Source organism: Macaca fascicularis, chromosome 12, assembly GCF_037993035.2.
Source record: "Macaca fascicularis isolate 582-1 chromosome 12, T2T-MFA8v1.1".
In the NCBI taxonomy this organism is placed as follows: domain Eukaryota; kingdom Metazoa; phylum Chordata; class Mammalia; order Primates; family Cercopithecidae; genus Macaca; species Macaca fascicularis.
Genome location: NC_088386.1, coordinates 77507183 through 77527339, shown reverse-complemented (window position 1 = coordinate 77527339; position 20157 = coordinate 77507183). Strand labels below are relative to the sequence as shown.

At 39.4% G+C, this 20157-nt stretch overlaps 1 pseudogene; it reads left to right on the top strand.

The window, feature by feature from the left end:
- Positions 1-251: 251 nt before the first annotated feature.
- On the top strand, positions 252-5133 carry LOC102116263 (keratin, type I cytoskeletal 18 pseudogene; annotated as a pseudogene).
- Positions 5134-20157: the final 15024 nt, after the last annotated feature.

Genomic DNA, 20157 nt, shown 5'->3' with positions numbered 1-20157 from the left:
ACCCCTCTAGACTTCATTCTGAAGTAAACACTGCTGGGGTCAACAGCTGCTTATAGAGGATAGAGGGTGAGACCCAGATTACTCAAATAAAGTCTTTAATTTATTGCTCTGATGCCTGGCCCAGGGGCCCCTCCCACTCTTTGCTTTGTTCGATCTGAGCTTGATGTTTCTCTGCAGCTTCCTTAGAAAACTGCTATGATGGGTCGTCGGCAAAGCCTGAGACCTGCCCTCTCACTCTCCTCCCGGACAGCATGAGCTTCACCACTTGCTCCATCTTCTCCACCAAATACCAGTTCCCAGGCTCTGTCCAGGTGCCCAACTATGGCACCTGGCCGGTCAGCAGCATGGTCAGCATCTATGCAGGCGCCAGGGGCTCTGGTTCCTGGATCTCTGTGTCCCACTCCACCAGCTTCCGGGGCGGCATGGGGTCCGGGGGCGTGGCCACAGGGATGGCCAGGGGTCTGGCAGGAATGGGAGATCCAGAATGAGAAGGAGACAATATAAAGCCTGAATGACCGTCTGGCCTCCTACCTGGACAGAGTGAGGAACCTGGAGACCAAGAACTGGTAGCTAGAGAGCAAAATCCGAGAGCACCTGGAGAAGAAGGGACTCCAGGTCAGAGACTGGAGTCATTACTTCAAGACAATCAAGGACCTGAGGGCTCAGATCTTTGAAAATACTGTGGGCAATGCCCGTATCGTTCTACAGATCGACAATGCCTGTCTTGCTGCTGATGACTTTAGAGTCAAGTATGAGACAGAGCTGGCCATGCACCAGTCTGTGGAGAGTGACATCCATGGGCTCTGCAAGGTGACTGATGACCAGTGTCACTTAGCTGCAGCTGGAGACAGAGATGGAGGCTCTCAAGGAGGAGTTGCTTTTCATGAAGAAGAAGCACAAAGAGGAAGTAAAAGGCCTACAAGCCCAGATTGCCAGCTCTGAGTTGACCGTGGAGGTAGATGCCTCAAATCTCAGGACCTTGCCAAGATCATGGCAGACATCCGGACCCAATATGATGAGCTGACTCGAAAGAACTGAGAGGAGCTGGACAAGTACTGGTCTCAGCAGATTGAGGAGAGCATCACAGTGGTCACCATGCAGTCCACCGAGGTTGGAGATGCTGAGTTGATGCTCACAGAGCTGAGACGTACAGTCCAGTCCATAAAGATGGACCTGAACTCCATGAGAAATCTGAAGGCCAGCTTGGAGAACAGCCTGAGGGAGGTGGAGGCCCACTACACCCTGCAGATGGAGCAGCTCAATGGGATTCTGCTGCACCTGGAGTCAGAGATGGCACAGAGCCGGGCAGAGGGACAGCGACAGGCCCAGGAGTAGGAGGCCCTGCTGAACATCAAGGTCAAGCTGGAGGCTGAGAGCGCCACCTACCACTGCCTGCTTGAAGACGATGAGGACTCAATCTTGGTGATGCCCTGGACAGCAGCAACTCCATGCAAACCATCCAAAGACCACCAGCCACCGGACAATGGATAGCAAAAGGGTGTCTGAGACCAATGACACCAAAGTTCTAAGACATCAAGCCAGCAGAAGCAGGATACCCTTTGGGGAACAGGAAGTCAATAAAAAGTTCAGAGGTGAAAGGAAGGAAGGAAGGAAAGAAGGAAAGAAGGAAGGAAGGAAGGAAGGAAGGAAGGAAGGAAGGAAGGAAGGAAGGAAGGAAGGAAGGAAAGAAAACTGCTATGATGATGTGACACATGCTCCTGTTACAGCCTTTATTTTTCAGTTGTCCCTCTTCTGATTTCTGCAGCAAGGTGATTCTATCTGCCCTTTAGCTTCCAACAATCACTCAAAATTTATGATCTGAGTCCATCTTTTAAAATCAGCGTGTATTATGGAATTGTCTACTAAAATGTTTGCTATCATTTCAATGCATTTCAATGCAATTTCTGTAATTTGAACAGGCATAGAAGGGGAGCTAGAGCATGTTTTGTTTCATAATTTTCATGAGTTGATTACACTGTACTTTAGAGCAAGTGTTCTTTGTTTACATGAGTGAACCCCATAAGAAAGTGATTCCCAGATGGCAGCATCAACATTTTAGCTGTCCCCACTGCCTGACACAGTTGCAGTGGAGAGATTGCATAAACAAGGACACAAACATCGAAAAACACAAGGGCCCATGGCAGAGAGAATTCTGAGTTTTGTGTTAATGGAAAACACTAATGGAAACTGTTGAAGAGAAGGGGAGAGAGAGGTGTTTGGAGAAATTGGTGGAAATGGAGGATGGAGAACGTTTTATGTGACATTGAGGTTGTTCTTCACTCTTTGCTGAGCTCCGGTTCTCCTATTTGGATGAAAGAACAGAAACTACAAAATTGCCAAGATTCTTTCTCTTCTACTCACTGCATGCTTCTATGAATTTGATGCTGGAAATCAACAGACATTACCAGACCATTGATCTCACAGTGCCTCCAGATAGAAGTCATATGGTTTGTGCTCATCCTAAAATAAGCAGAGGCAGGCTTCGGAAAAATTGTGAAAACTTATTATTTTTAACATTTTTGTTGCTCTCTGTAATTTATGAGCAGATCTTCTTTCCCTCCAGACAGTTCTCCACTATAATTTTTGGTTTTTCTTTCTTTCAACCACCACATCTTAATGACTTACTCTGTAGCTAACTCTACAAATCTCTGATAAGGCATTAATTTATAAAGCAGGTGTTAGCTGATAAGGATTGAGGGCACATACTTTATACAGGTATCCACAATTTTTGAGGCAATATTTACCTTTTATTTTGTAAGACTTTTTTAGTTATAAGGAGAAAAATTAACACAAAAATCACATGGTAGAACAAATTTGCCATCTAATAAAAGCCTAATTTTTTTTTTAGATCATTGGAGCCCCCTACAATGGCTTCTTATTTTTCAGCCTGGCTACTACCTAAGTTAAAAACATTATTAACTGGATACTGCAGAGTCCTAAAACACTTAAAAAGATAAAATCATACTAGTAAAATGATATATAGTGATAATGATATTGGAGGACAGGCATACTGCTCAAATCTTTCTCTAATTACAGTCCATGCATGGACAGACAGCCACCTCTCTCTCACCTGCTATCAGGTTTCAGTCTACACAAAATTACAACTTTTAAAAATAGTCTTATACACCTAAAATGTGGCTTTTTTTCAGCTGACACTAAAATGACTCACTTCCTATATGCATATATACACAGATGTCAAAATATTCCCACATATTTTGCTGGAGTGCCTTAATTTTAAATTGGAGCTAGGAAGTTCTAGGCTAAAGACTAGCCAACCTAAAATGTTTTTTAAAGATATGTATTAATTAGCTGACGGGTTATGTAGCATTAAACTTTGTTCTATATAAAGCGAATTTAAATAGACATCACCCTTTATTTCTAGCAATACACAATATGAGAGACATCTTGTTGATTCAGATCCAAATGCTTAAAAATAAAAAAAGTTTATCAGTTGAGTAAATAAATAATAATATTTAGCAGTTATCATATGCGTGGGGAGAGTAGTTATTTACTAATATTGGCATTTCTCAAAATGAGGTTGCTAATATCAAGAGAAGTTTCTACAAAATTCCTAATCGTGGGTTTTCAATTTACTGACAGTTTAAAAAACAAGCTGCATATTTAGAATGACTAAAATTTACAGTCTGAGGCTCCCCAATATTGCAGAGAATGTAGAGTAACTGAAATTCACATATACTGCTAGAGGGAGTTAAAATGCTATAATCACTTTGGGAAACTACATGGCAGTATCTATTATACTAAAGCTTAACGTATGTGTAGTCTATGTAATCAACTCTACTCTTAGGTATTTACATATTTCTTGCAGAAATGCAAACATTTATGCCTCAAAATACACTTTAAAGAAATTTATAACACCATTACTCATAATAGCCCCAAAATGGAAATGGCCCAAACTCCCATCAGCAGTAGAATAAATAGTGAAACAGTTATATAACTGAATCCTCCACAGCAATGAAAAAGAATGAACAACCTCTAGATGCTACAATGTGGATGCATCTCTCAATAAGTCAAATATAAAAGACAGACAAAGAAGAGTACATAGCGTATGCTTTATTTACATAAGGCTACAAAGCAAGCAAAACTAAGTATAATCAGAGTACTGATTACCTTTTCAAGGGGTCTATTGATGGGAGGTGAGTACAAGAAAGGCTTCTGGGGTACTTATATTATTCTATATCTTGATCTGGTGCTTTAATTACCTTCAGGAAGAAGGACCCACTGCCCAAGTCACGGCTGCATGGATATTGTTCATCCACTCTGTTCCCTCTCAAGTTCACACCATTACAGTGCATACAGATGGTGCTTCATCCACATCCCTATGATTCCTATGCCCATCCCCAGCTTTTGTATTTGCACTTCTAACAGCTCACAATCTCGATCTTCAGGAGACCGTCCTTGGTTTACTACAGCCTTTTTGGCCGTACTTACCAGCAGGAAGTGCCAGGGAGTTTATGGCCACCACAGGGCAAGCTATGGCAAATGATTCCCTTTCCTCAAGCCAGGACAAACTCAGAAGTGTAATTTCCTTTACACAACTCCCTGCAGGATGAGGCTGAGAAAGGGAGTTGACCTGAAATTAGTCCATGCTTAGCTACTTCCACTTCCCTGTTCTGCTTCCCTTAAGCCCCTACTGATTTTTCTTGAGAGCACTTCCTTAGCTTATCTCCTGCTCAAATGTTCTTGCATCAAAGTCAGCCTCTGAGACTCAGACTGAAAACAGCTATATTGGAAACCCAATTATCACATGGGTATAGCTTTCTTTCCTTCACTACCCTTCAAAATACTTCAGTCTACTTTCATTATTGCTCAGTCCCTCTTAGGAATTAAGCCTTCGAAGCCTTCCATTAATTAAATGAGTACACAATCTGGGAGGCATGACTCATGAATCATTTACCAGTTATTTGCACTTCAGCGAAATGCAATGGCAAGATTAGCAATGCAGTCATCCAACAAGACCCTCAGCCACCAGAAGAATCAACATTGGCTGATGAGTATGGGGTAAGGTGTGGTGTTCAGAAAAGTCCAAAGTACAAGCCTTGCCAGGAAAGAGGAGCTGAGTGGGGCATGGGAGACAGATTCCTAAGGCATGCAATGGGCATTATCAGAATTTGATTACTTGGGCATAAGAAGAAAAAAAGAATACTCACAACAGAAACAGTTTTGAGCAGAGGACAACCTAACTTCACAAATTTTATCTAGGACTACCCATTAACTAATATTTAGTAATTTTATGTATAAACAATGGAACGAATGTCTGTTATGATTCAGTAAGTTAAAGGGACTTACAATATTTCTAAATGGTTGAGAATGGGTAAATTACTACCTGTCCCAGAAGAAACTGAGATGGCTTCATGAATTGAATGGAATTTCAAGGGCTTGTTTGATAAGAGCAGTTTTTTTTTTCTTTTTTTGAGACAGAGTCTCACTCTGTCACCCAGGTTGAAGTGCAGTGGCACTACCTCGGCTCACTGCAACCTCCACCTCCTGGGTTCAAGCAATTCTGCCTCAGCCTCCCAAGTAGCTGGGATTACAGGTGTGTACCACCATGCCTGGCTAATTTTGTATTTTTGGTAGAGACAGGGCTTCATCATTTTGACCAGGCTGTTCTCGAACTCCTGACCTCAGATAATCCACCCACCTCAGCCTCCCAGAGTGGTGGGATTACAGGCATGAGCCACTGCGCCCAGCCTGAGTTAGCACAATTATCCAGTGGCAAAGCACATGCATACTTATTTAAATTAAAACAGCTGACGAAATTTTTCTTCCTCAAATCAATTTTAAAGTTTAACAGCGTGAACAGCTCATGGTATGAGCTTTAGAATTAATTACAGAGTGACTCAACAAACATAAAATTACGTAACATTTCAGATGGAAATTTCAAAATAATATATTTTAAATCTATACTTCACAATTTCAATTTACTTACAGTATCTAAAATAAATTTAAACTGCCATTTTTTAAACACATGCAAAAGTATGTTAAATATTACATGACTGACTTAATTGGAGCGAATGGTAATCAAAATTACCAAAAGAAACTGTAACATGAAGGATATGAACAGATACTTTTCAAAAGAAGTCATTTATGTGGCCAAAAAAAATATGAAAAAATGCTCATCGTCACTGGTCATCAGAGAAATAGAAATCAAAACCACAATGAGATACCATCTCACGCCAGTTAGAATGGTGATCATTAAAAAGTCAGGAAAAACAAATGCTGGAGAGGATGTGAAGAAATAGAAATAGTTTTACACTGTTGGTGGGAGTGTAAATTAGTTCAACCATTGTGGAAGACAGTGTGGCAATTCCTCAAGGATCTAGAACCAGACATACCATTTGACCCAGCAATCCCATTACTGGGTATATACCTAAAGGATTATAAATCATTCTACTATAAAGACATATGCACATGTATGTTTATTGCAACACTGTTCACAATAGCAAAGACTTGGAACCAACCCAAATGCCCATCATGATAGACTGGATAAAGAAAATGTGGCACATATACACCAGGGAATACTATGCAGCCATAAAAAGAATGAGTTCATGTCGTTTGCAGGGACATGGATGAAGCTGGAAACCATCATTCTCAGCAAACTAACACAAGAACAGAAAATCAAACACCGCATGTTCTCACTCTTAAGCGGGAGTTGAACAGTGAGAACATATGGGCACAGGGAGGGGAACTTCACATACCAAGCCAATCAGCAAGGGTGGTAGGGGGGGAGGTGGGAAGGAGATAGGGAAGGGATAGCATTAGGAGAAATACCTAATGTAAATGACGGGTTGATGGGTGCAGCAAAACACCATGGCATGTGTATACCTATGTAACAAACCTGCACAACTTAATAAAAAAAGAAACTGTAACACAAAATGAGATGAATAAAAATTAAAACAGTATATAATATTAAAACATACATAGACAAAAGACTAGACCAAAGCACACTAGCATTTCAATGGCGCTTATCTCTGCGTTCTAGAATTGAAGATCATTTTATTTACTTCTTAATAATCAAGAAAAGTGTTCGTTATGAAAAAGATAGTGTATAAGGTCCTCCCACTAATTTAAATTTTCTCCAAAAAAGGGCTTAGTAGACAAATGTTACTTTAGAATAGACAAGTTTTGAAAGTGTATTATTATCAAGGCTTGTATGAATTGAGGTGGAGACATTTACTTTGATCTCTTTGAATTACCACATATTGCCTAGAAAACATTCTGAAATAGAAAGCCTCCCGGACTCTAATGGAACATTTTTTGTTGGTAGTGATGAGATAAAACAATCAGACATTTCAGTAACATCTATTTCTTTGATTGACAAAAATCAAAAGGGAAAGGATAATTACATTTAAACACACGCACATGGTCTTTACCTGGTGGAAAAAAAATTGTATTTGTGTCTGTCTCCCTTAAGTAATTGTTCAATGGTCCCCTTTCAAGTTATAAATGCCAACCAATTTGAAAGCATGGTAAACAGGAAAGAAATATGGAAACAAATTTCATAGGAAAGGTACAGCTGATGAAAACAGGAATCTGTTTTCAAGGGAGTTTTCAAATATCAAGTTTCCATCACATTGAAAGGTATTAGTTGTGACTCAGAAGGACGATTTATTTCAGATTTGGCATTTCCTGTGAGTCACACCTTTTATCTGAGCATCTTAGAATATTTTATAAACACAAACCTCAATAACATCTGTATTATTCTCTTTGTTTTATAAATGGACTAATAAGTCATCAAAGAGCTTATAAAGTTGACAGAGGTCACCTAGGATGAGACTGATTTTTCTATCAGCACCTTTCCCCGTGACAGCCCTCAATTAGGATTTGAGAACTCCACAGCTCCTGTCCTAGCCATTTTGAAACATGAAACCCATGTCTTTAACTTTTTCAAATATGCATGTATGGAGACATGCCTAGGGAAAAAAAAAATCTCTCTTTAAACACATACATACTGCTACATATCATCTATCTATTCATATAGATTGGAAGATATCATACAAAGGGTTCATAACCAGTAAATGGCAATAAAATGTTAACTGCCACAGCCCAGCTCCTGATCACAGATGTCTGCTTCTGTTTAGGCAGCGAAAAATATAATGGGGAAGTCTGTAGGAAATAAATAGAAATGTTTGGAATTTTTTCCTAACCTTTTGTCAGTTGTGATGATTCTGACGTCTCTTAACTCTTGATCAGATATCAGAGGTTTCTGAAGTTTCTTGTTTCGTGGCTCTCTTAGGTCTCGGTACATTTTTCACTGTGTCCTTAGGCCAAAAGGAGTACCTAGCCGTCCAAAGTGTAAAGTAACAGTTAAATCCCAACTTACCAAGAGTAATTGGCATGATGTCCGACAGATGGCGCTGTGCTTCCCCTCGAAAATTTAAATTATTCAGCGGTGCTCCTAGACTTCACTGCTGGAGGGGGTCGGGGAATGTATGTGGAGGTCGAGGTGGTGGGGCAGTGTGTGTGTGTGTGTGTGTGTGTGTGTGTGTGTGTGTGTGTGTGTGTGTGTGTGTGTGTGTGTGTGTGTGTGTGTGTGTGTGTGTGTGTGTGTGTGTGTGTGTGTGTGTGGTGGGGCAGTGTGTGTGTGTGTGGTGGGGCAGTATGTGCGTGCGTGCGTGTGTGTGTGTGTGTGTGTGTGGTGGGGCAGTATGTGCGTGCGTGTGTGTGTGTGTGTGTGTGTGTGTGTGTGTGTGTGGCGGGGGGCGGTTAGTCGGTGGGAGGGCGCGAGGGAAGGGGTCCCTGCCTGGCCACCTGAATTCAGTTTGTAAACCACAGCTGTAGATCATACATAAATTAGGTGAAGTTGGCGGAAGAACTGGTCTTGGTAGAAAGAATTTGAAAACAGATGAAAGAGATTCCATGGAGGTGCCTTTCTCTTGTTTGAGAAACACCAGAAAGTTATCTGGTTCTAATAAAAAGGTCTATTGGTGTCCTTTAACTCTAATTACTATGGTGCTTGCCCCAATGAAGAGGGAAAGGAGCTGTCTCTTCTACTTGTCACACGTGGGAAGCCTTTGCCAAGCTTTAGCTATCTCCCTTCAGACAAAAGCCTCCAAAATTACAAAAGCACTAAGTTGTTTTGTTTGACTTAATCTTTTACTGTTTCGTTGTCTATAAATCCTTCTCCAATACACATAGTCTTAAAGATAACAATATGAATAAAATTAATTTCTGCTTGCATCTGAATCACACCAAAAGAAATACACAGATTTTTGTACATAAAGTAACTTTGGGACAGTCAGACTTATAAGAATAAATGAAATTTGTTTTCTGGAACATTGAAGAGATACCCAGAAGAAATAGGCAGCCTTCTGACCAACTGGTATTAAACTTTGATAACAAATCTGTGTGCTAGTCAGTTGGATGAGAGCAGCTGCATGTATTAGGATGCCCTGGACAGAAGAAATAGTGACTTTAAATGAATCTGCTGGTGAGAATTTGTAAGAGTAGAATCCTTATTTTTGTTGGTTTGAAGTTAGAAGAGTAGAATCCTTGTTTTTGTGTGTTTGTTTGTATTTGAGAGAAGGTTTCACCCTGTCACCTATCCTGGAGTGCAGTGGTGTGATCACTGCTCACTTCAGCCCTGACCTCCCAGGCTCAAGCAATCCCTCAAGCAATCCTCATGCTTCAGCCACCTGAGTAGCCGGGACTACAGGTGGGCAACACCATGCCAGGATAAATTTTTAATTCTTTTGTAAAGACAGGGTCTTGCTATATTGACCAAGATGGTTTCAAATTCCTGGCCCCAAGCAATCCTCCTACCCCAGCCTCCCACGGTGCTGGGATTACAAGCATGAGCCATCACACCCGGCAAGAGTAGAATCCTTTAAATTGCAGGTCTTGATTTGCTGTGGAACTGTTTCTCCTGCAGGCAACTCCATGAGGCATGTATTTGGGAGAAGAACAGCAGGAATTTGTCATTTATTTATTTATTTATTATCAATGATTAGTCTCCTAAGCCATACCAGGAATGCCAGAGAGTTTCTGATGAGAGTAAAATACTTTATTCAGAGATAAAAGCTTTTTTCCAGAACTGTAAGTGGAGTGTCTGCTAAGTGCCAGTCACTGTCTAGGTTAAGGAGAAGATTGGGGCCATGGTAGGGGATGAACTAGGATGACTCTTGCTGTCACTGAACTTAGCCTAGTGGTTAAGAACAACAGGAGATTTTTACATCTCAGAGGAAACAAAGATATCAAGGAAATTCACTTTACTCTCTTACCTTAATTTACTCTTTTTAAATGAGAGGTCTGGAATACATGATCTCTAAGCCCTAATGCTCTGATTCTAGCACCATACAAAGTTCACTTCAAAGTCAGTGAAAGAGCTGCAGCAACATAAATAGACCTCAGGGTATAAACACTATGTAATCCAAAGGGAAAATAAAGATGACAGACTACATGTTTTAAAATAAACTCACTGTGGTTTTTAATTCTCATTTCCAACCTTGAGTTTTATGAGTATTGATTTCCTAAGAAAAGAAAGCCTACAACTGCTGCCTTCCTTAAGTACCTTTATATTCATTTTAAATAAGGCCATTAAAAATTTTCAGGCCTAGTACATATAATTTTCAGTTTAAATGTTCTCTTACCCTCACTTAAAGGACCTTTCTATGTAACTAAAATGAAAGGCTTAATTTTGGACACATACAAAATTAAGTTTGACATCTACTGAGCATTTATAAGAATACCTTGCTTTGCTTAAAAAAAAAATCTTCCCAGTGAAGTACTTCAAACAGTGATATAACATGTCACTAACAACACAATGGGGAGGGCAAACTGAGGGACAGAGACATGACATTTGTAATTTGCTTAAGGTCACATAGTTACTTTATAATTCTGTATCATATTCATCTTATTTTATGTATCCCCCACTGTGGTACTATGGGGTAATTTTTCTACTCTACAGACAAGGAAATTGAGTTTCAGAAACAGTATGTTCTTATAGTAGTAATGGATTCAAAATTAGGTCCACCTCTCTAAAAAATGCTTGCAGTTTTCCCCTGTACCAAGTGAGATGTTAGCACATAATCTCTACTTTCCAAATCATATGAAAAGGGTATCTTCATTTTTTTCTCAAAGAATAAGAAAGAGGCCGTTGCAGAAGAGGGAGTAAGGTAAAAAGTAAAGAATTACTATTCTATTGCCCCACAATGTTTCCAGACTTATCTTTCCCTAACCCTTCCTAGATCTTATACGTATCCAAATTAGACTATCACAGTTTGTAGACTACACCCTATCCAGCCTCAGTTTCTTAGTTTAGTCACTTCTGTCCTAGAATTATTTTCCTCTCATCTCTGTTTGCTAAAAACTTATTCATCCTGAAAGTCCATTTCATGAACCATTCCCCTTGCATGAACATCCTTGTTTCCCCAAATTAGATAAAATATTGCCCACTTTGAATTCTCAAGTTCTTTGTTGGTCCTCGAGGTTCAGTGCAGCATACAGGAAGGGAACAACTGATTGGCTGAAACATTCATGTTTCATAGCCTTGTTCTTCTGACTGTTGGTTGTGGGACCTTAGGAAACTTACTTAAACTGTGTGAGCCTCAGTTTCCTTAATTACAGAAGGAAGAAAATAATTCCTACTGAGATAACATCTACCCTGCAGAGATGTTAATATGATTATATGATACCTCCATCAGTGATAAAATGTGAAAAGAAAATGAATGTATTATTTCTCACTATTAAAGATAAAACTATAGATAAAGTCCATAGTTGGTGTATGCATTCTTAGGTAATGTTTTGGCATTAAACATACCAGCTACTCTAATAATACCCAAGCTAGAGTTCAGTTCAGTAAAGAAATAGAATATCTAAACTCTTATTCAGTGTCAAGCTTTCCTCATTCCCAGAATGGAGGTTTAAGGTGGGGTGGGGATGTGGCTGGTTTCTTAAGAAGTTCCTAACTCTATCTCCTCCCACACTGTGTAAGCCACGGCTCTGGCTTCTCCAAAGTCAGACTAAGCAAAGAGGGACCAGAGGAAGGAGCTGGGTTATGCAGCTGATAAAATGTGGCTTTGGTGCTCTCTGGACAGCAGATGCATTACTGACTCTTTCTTGGTTGGACACTTTTGTTGCTTCTTCAGAGCTTCTCACTAAAGATCTGCAATGCAGTTTCTTTGACCTTGGCAATGCCTTCTTCTAGATAGCTCCATTTTGAGTAACCAGTAACATACTATTTTTTCATGTATACAACAAATGACTGAAATAGTCATTTAAGAGTTTCTGTTTTAAGATAACCCCAGGTCAACTCTCTTTTGCAGGGTTAGGGGAGGAGAGTGTCTCTCTCTCTCTTTTTTTTTTTTTTTTTTTTCAGGAGCCAATTTGAGTGGAAGTGCAGCCTACTCCCAGTACCCCAGTGGATTCCTTTTATATCTCTTGACTTTAGACTTTTCAGACTTAAGTTAAACACTATTGACTATGTTCATTAATCTCCAGGATACAGATATCAAAATCTCTTCACAGTCCTCTTGAAGCCCCACTCATTGGCTTGAGCTGAAATAAAACATCCTGCTATTTCCATGAGGAGGGGCAGAGGAGACCATTCAAAGTTCACACACAAACCTCTGTTCTCCAAGTTTTCCCTCTTATACTAGCTGGGGTACATGACCTTGCTGACAGAACCATCTTGTTATACCTTAGCAAATCATGCACAGGCAGTCTAGCACCCCACTTTAGCTTCTGAGGCATTGGGTAGAGAGAGATAATTATTCCTTGGATCTATTACATTGTTCTTTATCTTTGTGCCTCATTTGAAAAACCTGTTGCACAGATAATGGGCCAAGGTGCAGCTGAACCATGAATGTGAAAGTCATCAGGAACCAAGGATACTTTTCTTTGTCTTTCCCTCTTTGGGGCCAAATACTACCTTAACTCTGCTCACAATCCTTCCTGTTTCTCTTGAACATATGAAAAATGGCCACCCCAAGCTTCTAGTGTTCTATTTTGGAATATATCTGATCTGCTCCCACAGACCAGCAGAAACTGACTAGTTTGAATACCACCTCAAAATTTCTAGAGATGGTATTTTTAAAATACAGTGAAAAAAATCATAGAGAAGACAATTGGCTTAATCTGGACCAAATAACTATTCTTAATCCAATCAACTTCATCAAACAAACAAGCTATAATAAGTCCATTCTCTGGTAAGGGAAACTCTCAAAGAATGGTAGTAATAGGCTGGGCAGACACCCTGAACCATTTCAGAAACACGTATGTAGAATCTTTAGCACATATGCTGGTCCCTGACACAAAGGTCATATGATATGGTTTGCATATGTGTCACCACCCAAATCTCATGTTGAATTTTATCTCAAATGTTGGAGGTGGGGCCTGGTGGGAGGTGATTGGATCATGGGGGCCAATTTCTCATGAATGGTTTAGCACCATCCCCCGTGATACTGTCCTTGCACTAAACAGTGAGTTCTCCTGAGATCTAATCCTTTAAAAATGTGTAGCACCTCCGCACTCACTCTCTTGCTCCTGCTCCTGCCGTGTAAGACATGCCTGCTCCCCATTCACCTTCTGCCATGACTGTAAGCTTCTTCCTCCGTAGATGTGTTTCTCCACATTGTTATGAGAGTTGACACAACTATTTTGTGACTACAAAGTAGAGCCAGCTTCAGAAGAAGCTGACCCTGCCAGAGGCAGAGAGGAGATAAAAGGAAACTGTTGAGTAGCTGACTCAAGCCAACCCTGGAGCCAACTTACATGTCAGCTTCCAATTATGGGCCAATAAATCCCTCTGTCATTTAACCAGCTTGAGTTGGATTCCAGAAATTCCTAATTTGCATATTCACCCAAAATTCTAACATGTCAGGACAAAATGTCAGTGGGTATATTTGAAAAAGATTCTGATGGTCCCCAAGAAGAAGTTGTAAATGGACTCCAGAGGAAAAAAAGAATCAAAAATTAAAACTCCAAAAAGAAGATGGTAAAGGCAATACCAATGCCTCTCAGAGAATATGCCAGGTATCTACAAAACTCCAGTAGCCAGGTTCGGTTGCTTACACCTATAATCCCAACACTTTGGGAGGCCAAGGAGGGAGGGTCACTTGAGTCCAGCAGTTCAAAATCAGCCTGCTCAAAATGGTGAGACTCCATCTCTATTAAAAAACAAAACATAAAGCAAACAAAAAAAGTCGACAAGCACAGTGGTGAACCTGTAGTCCCAGCTACTTCAGAGGCTGAGGCTGGATGATCCTTTGAACCCAGGAGTTCAAGGCTGCAATGAGCTAGAGAACATGTCAAAAAAAGAAAAAGAAAGAAAAGAAAGAAAGGAAGAAGAAAGAGAGAAAGAGAGAAAGAGAGAAAGGAAGGAAGGAAGGAAGGAAGGAAGGAAGGAAGGAAGGAAGGAAGGAAGGAAGGAAGGAAGGAAGGAAGGAAATAAAACTCCGGGAAAGGAACATCAAGATGTTTCATTTGAAACATAGGAAACTGGTTGATTTTGCAGTACAAGGTGATACTTTGAGGTGACTCAATCAAATGCCATATGACTTGTCCTCTGACTTTGCCTGTGAGGAATATTATTCTAATTTCTCAAGAAATTAAAAAGGATACAAAATGCTTATGACACATGGGATTATTAATAGAATCTGAGAAAATGAAAAAAGACTGCTCTACACAGAAACCACACACACACACAAAATACTGCTGGGAAGTATTATTTGCTAGAAGAGCCCAAGCACACCCTGGGACTAAGAGAGATGGAGGGATCCCAGCAAACCCCAAAATGACACTCCAAGGTATGACACAGAAGACGGAAGACAGGCAGCAATCCAGAGACCAGTGGAGTGAGGGGGAGCAAATGCACACTAGCTATAAGGAATCCATGCCAGAAACTCTGCCAAGGAAGAAAACGACTTCAACATCTGAGTTCTGGCAGTTCCATGGACAAGGAAAAGAGACAAAAGTGGCTTAGAACTCAATACTGCTATTTTAAAACAATTGTTTGTGGTTACCTAATTCTCTTTTTTTTTTTATGTGTGGGTAGAAAATCTTGTATTCTATTTGTGTAGTGAGGTAATACTTTTGAATACATTACTATGCTTTTCTTTTTGGCACTTCCTCGTATCTTTTTAAAATCTTATGCCTATTCAGTTAGAGATATTCATTACTTCTGGGAAGAATAAGATTATTATAGTTAGAATAGATAAAGTTTTTAGAGTTTGGCTTTTTGCTTTCAAAAACAGATCCCTCAAATTAGTTTCAGCAAGAACAGTCTGAAATTTATTTTTAATTCAAGAGGCAGGCAAGAGATAGAGATACACAGTTTGTTTTGTTTTGTTTTTTTGTTTTAAAAATTCTATAATTTTTCCTTTCAATATCAAGAAACAAAGCCTGGAAGGCTGAGAAAATTATTTTACTAAAAATCTTTAAATATAAATGACACAGGAAATGACATGAGAACAGTCTTCCAGCCCAAAGAAAGAAAACAAAAACTAACAAACCTTCTTAGGTATGAAAAGAATCTTGAAAGTGAGCAGAGCAGGTAAGTGAGTCATAGGTGAGTTTACAGAGAGGCCCCTGCCCTGCTTCCAACTCAGGTAGGAAGAAGGGTAGGTTGGACAGTAAGCTGCATGACAAAAGTGCCCGAATAGCTCTGAACTGTGGGCAGAAACAACTTTTCTTCACTCTGGGCCTGGAATTCTAATTGGAAGCAGCCTCAAAGTATACTAGACTAGGGTGTGCACCATATAATGGAGATAGCATAGGGCTTATTTAAATACAGAAGACCTATCACAGTGCTTGTGTTCCAGTAACCCTTATTTTACTTAATAATGGCTCCAAAGTGCAAGAGTAGTGATGCTGGCTATTGGATATGCCAAAGAGGAGCCATAAAGTGCATCCTTTAAGTGAAAAGGTGAAAGTTCTTGACTTTAAAAAAAGGCACAAATTATATGCTGAAGTTGCTAAGATCTACATTAAAAATGAATTTTCTGTCCATGTAAGTGGGAAGGAAAAAGAAATTTTGCGCTCATTTTGCTGTCTCACTTCAAATTGTGAAAGTTGTTACCACAGTGTGTGATAAGTGTTTAGCTAAAAGACATGAAATGTGTGTGCAGAAGACATGAACAGAAATGTGTTCTGACTGACAGCAATCAGGTTCCTACCTATTCACAATTTTAGGCATCTACTAGGAGTCTTGGAATATATCCCCTGAGGATAAATGGGAACTACTGTATTAGGAAGAAAATCTTTAACGTAGCCGGAGTTGAAGGGTAGGCAGTGGAACTGGCATTATTTATGTCTTATGTCACTACATCTTGAGACGTTCCTAGAGAGTAGTTACACCACTTCAAAACCTTACATGAAACAATGGTGTCCTCATTTAGAAAGCATCTCTTTTACACCTCTACAATATTCAAATTGGAGTTAGAGGTCACACTATTCTGACTAAAGTCAAAAAGCGTTTTTCAGCATCGGAACAATTTACACAAAAGTAACCTTGTCACTTCACCACATCATCATTCACAGATTTTGTTTTCTTTTGTAATTTAAAATTGAATAATGTTATTTCTTATGATTAAACTTTTAGTACTTTTAGAGTATTTGATTTAATACTTTGTTTTTCTAAATTTTTTGTTGGTTTATAATAAAATGATAGTGTTTGGCATTTACATATTTATAAATTATGATTTAAATTATATTTTGTAATATATTAATACACTTGGTATTTAAAATTCATTAAGCCTTTAGTTTCTTTTTTTTTTTTTTTTTTTTTTTTTTTTTTTTTTAATTTATTTATTATTATTATACTTTAAGTTGTAGGGTACATGTGTATAACGTGCAGGTTTGTTACATATGTATACTTGTGCCATGTTGCTGTACTGCACCCATCAACTCGTCATTTACATCAGGTATAACTCCCAATGCAATCCCTCCCCCCTCCCCCCTCCCCATGATAGGTCCCCGTGTGTGATGTTCCCCTTCCTGAGTCCGAGTGATCTCACTGTTCAGTTCCCACCTATGAGTGAGAACATGCGGTGTTTGGTTTTCTGTTCTTGCGATAGTTTGCTAAGAATGATGGATTCCAGCTGCATCCAAGTCCCTACAAAGGACTCAAACTCATCCTTTTTTATGGCTGCATAGTATTCCATGGTGTATATGTGCCACATTTTCTTAATCCAATCTGTCACTGATGGACATTTGGGTTGATTCCAAGTCTTTGCTATTGTGAATAGTGCTGCAATAAACATACGTGTGCATGTGTCTTTATAGCAGCATAATTTATAATCCTTTGGGTATATACCCAGTAATGGGATGGCTGGGTCATATGGTACATCTAGTTCTAGATCCTTGAGGAATCGCCATACTGTTTTCCATAATGGTTGAACTAGTTTACAATCCCACCAACAGTGTAAAAGTGTTCCTATTTCTCCACATCCTCTCCAGCACCTGTTGTTTCCTGACTTTTTAATGATTGCCATTCTAACTGGTGTGAGATGGTATCTCATTGTGGTTTTGATTTGCATTTCTCTGATGGCCAGTGATGATGAGCATTTTTTCATGTGTCTGTTGGCTGTATCAATGTCTTCTTTTGAGAAGTGTCTGTTCATGTCCTTTGCCCACTTTTTGATGGGGTTGTTTGTTTTTTTCTTGTAAATTTGTTTGAGTTCTTTGTAGGTTCTGGATATTAGCCCTTTGTCAGATGAGTAGATTGCAAAAATTTTTTCCCATTCTGTAGGTTGCCTGTTCACTCTGATGGTAGTGTCTTTTGCTGTGCAGAAGCTCTTTAGTTTAATGAGATCCCATTTGTCAATTTTGGCTTTTGCTGCCGTTGCTTTTGGTGTTTTAGACATGAAATCTTTGCCCATGCCTATGTCCTGAATGGTACTACCTAGGTTTTCCTCTAGGATTTTTATGGTATTAGGTCTAACATTTAAGTCTCTAATCCATCTTGAATTAATTTTCGTATAAGGAGTAAGGAAAGGATCCAGTTTCAGCTTTCTACTTATGGCTAGCCAATTTTCCCAGCACCATTTATTAAATAGGGAATCCTTTCCCCATTTCTTGTTTCTCTCAGGTTTGTCAAAGATCAAATGGCTGTAGATGTGTGGTATTATTTCTGAGGACTCTGTTCTGTTCCATTGGTCTATATCTCTGTTTTGGTACCAGTACCATGCTGTTTTGGTTACTGTAGCCTTGTAGTATAGTTTGAAGTCAGGTAGCATGATGCCTCCAGCTTTGTTCTTTTGAGTTAGGATTGTCTTGGAGATGCGGGCTCTTTTTTGGTTCCATATGAACTTTAAAGCAGTTTTTTCCAATTCTGTGAAGAAACTCATTGGTAGCTTGATGGGGATGGCATTGAATCTATAAATAACCTTGGGCAGTATGGCCATTTTCACGATATTGATTCTTCCTATCCATGAGCATGGTATGTTCTTCCATTTGTTTGTGTCCTCTTTTATTTCACTGAGCAGTGGTTTGTAGTTCTCCTTGAAGAGGTCCTTTACATCCCTTGTCAGTTGGATTCCTAGGTATTTTATTCTCTTTGAAGCAATTGTGAATGGAAGTTCATTCCTGATTTGGCTCTCTGTTTGTCTGTTACTGGTGTATAAGAATGCTTGTGATTTTTGCACATTAATTTTGTATCCTGAGACTTTGCTGAAGTTGCTTATCAGCTTAAGGAGATTTTGGGCTGAGACAATGGGGTTTTCTAAATATACAATCATGTCATCTGCAAACAGGGACAATTTAACTTCTTCTTTTCCTAACTGAATACCCTTGATTTCTTTCTCTTGCCTGATTGCCCTAGCCAGAACTTCCAACACTATGTTGAATAGGAGTGGTGAGAGAGGGCATCCCTGTCTTGTGCCAGTTTTCAAAGGGAATTTTTCCAGTTTTTGCCCATTCAGTATGATATTGGCTGTGGGTTTGTCATAAATAGCTCTTATTATTTTGAGGTACGTTCCATCAATACCGAATTTATTGAGCGTTTTTAGCATGAAGGGCTGTTGAATTTTGTCAAACGCCTTTTCTGCATCAATTGAGATAATCATGTGGTTCTTGTCTTTGGTTCTGTTTATATGCTGGATTATGTTTATTGATTTGCGAATGTTGAACCAGCCTTGCATCCCAGGGATGAAGCCCACTTGATCATGGTGGATAAGCTTTTTGATGTGTCGCTGAATCCGGTTTGCCAGTATTTTATTGAGGATTTTTGCATCGATGTTCATCAGGGATATTGGTCTAAAATTCTCTTTTTTTGTTGTGTCTCTGCCAGGCTTTGGTATCAGGATGATGTTGGCCTCATAAAATGAGTTAGGGAGGATTCCCTCTTTTTCTATTGCTTGGAATAGTTTCAGAAGGAATGGTACCAACTCCTCCTTGTACCTCTGGTAGAATTCAGCTGTGAATCCATCTGGTCCTGGACTTTTTTTGGTTGGTAGGCTATTAATTGTTGCCTCAATTTCAGAGCCTGCTATTGGTCTATTCAGGGATTCAACTTCTTCCTGGTTTAGTCTTGGAAGAGTGTAAGTGTCCAGGAAATTATCCATTTCTTCTAGATTTTCCAGTTTATTTGCATAGAGGTGTTTATAGTATTCTCTGATGGTAGTTTGTATTTCTGTGGGGTCGGTGGTGATATCCCCTTGATCATTTTTAATTGCGTCGATTTGATTCTTCTCTCTTTTCTTCTTTATTAGTCTGGCTAGTGGTCTGTCAATTTTGTTGATCTTTTCAAAAAACCAACTCCTGGATTCATTGATTTTTTGGAGGGTTTTTTGTGTCTCTATCTCCTTCAGTTCTGCTCTGATCTTAGTTATTTCTTGCCTTCTGCTAGCTTTCGAATGTGTTTGCTCTTGCTTCTCTAGTTCTTTTAATTGCGATGTTAGAGTGTCAATTTTACACCTTTCCTGCTTTCTCTTGTGGGCATTTAGTGCTATAAATTTCCCTCTACACACTGCTTTAAATGTGTCCCAGAGATTCTGGTATGTTGTATCTTTGTTCTCATTGGTTTCAAAGAACATCTTTATTTCTGCCTTCATTTCGTTATGTACCCAGTAGTCATTCAGGAGCAGGTTGTTCAGTTTCCATGTAGTTGAGCGGTTTTGAGTGAGTTTCTTAGTCCTGAGTTCTAGTTTGATTGCACTGTGGTCTGAGAGACAGTTTGTTATAATTTCTGTTCTTGTACATTTG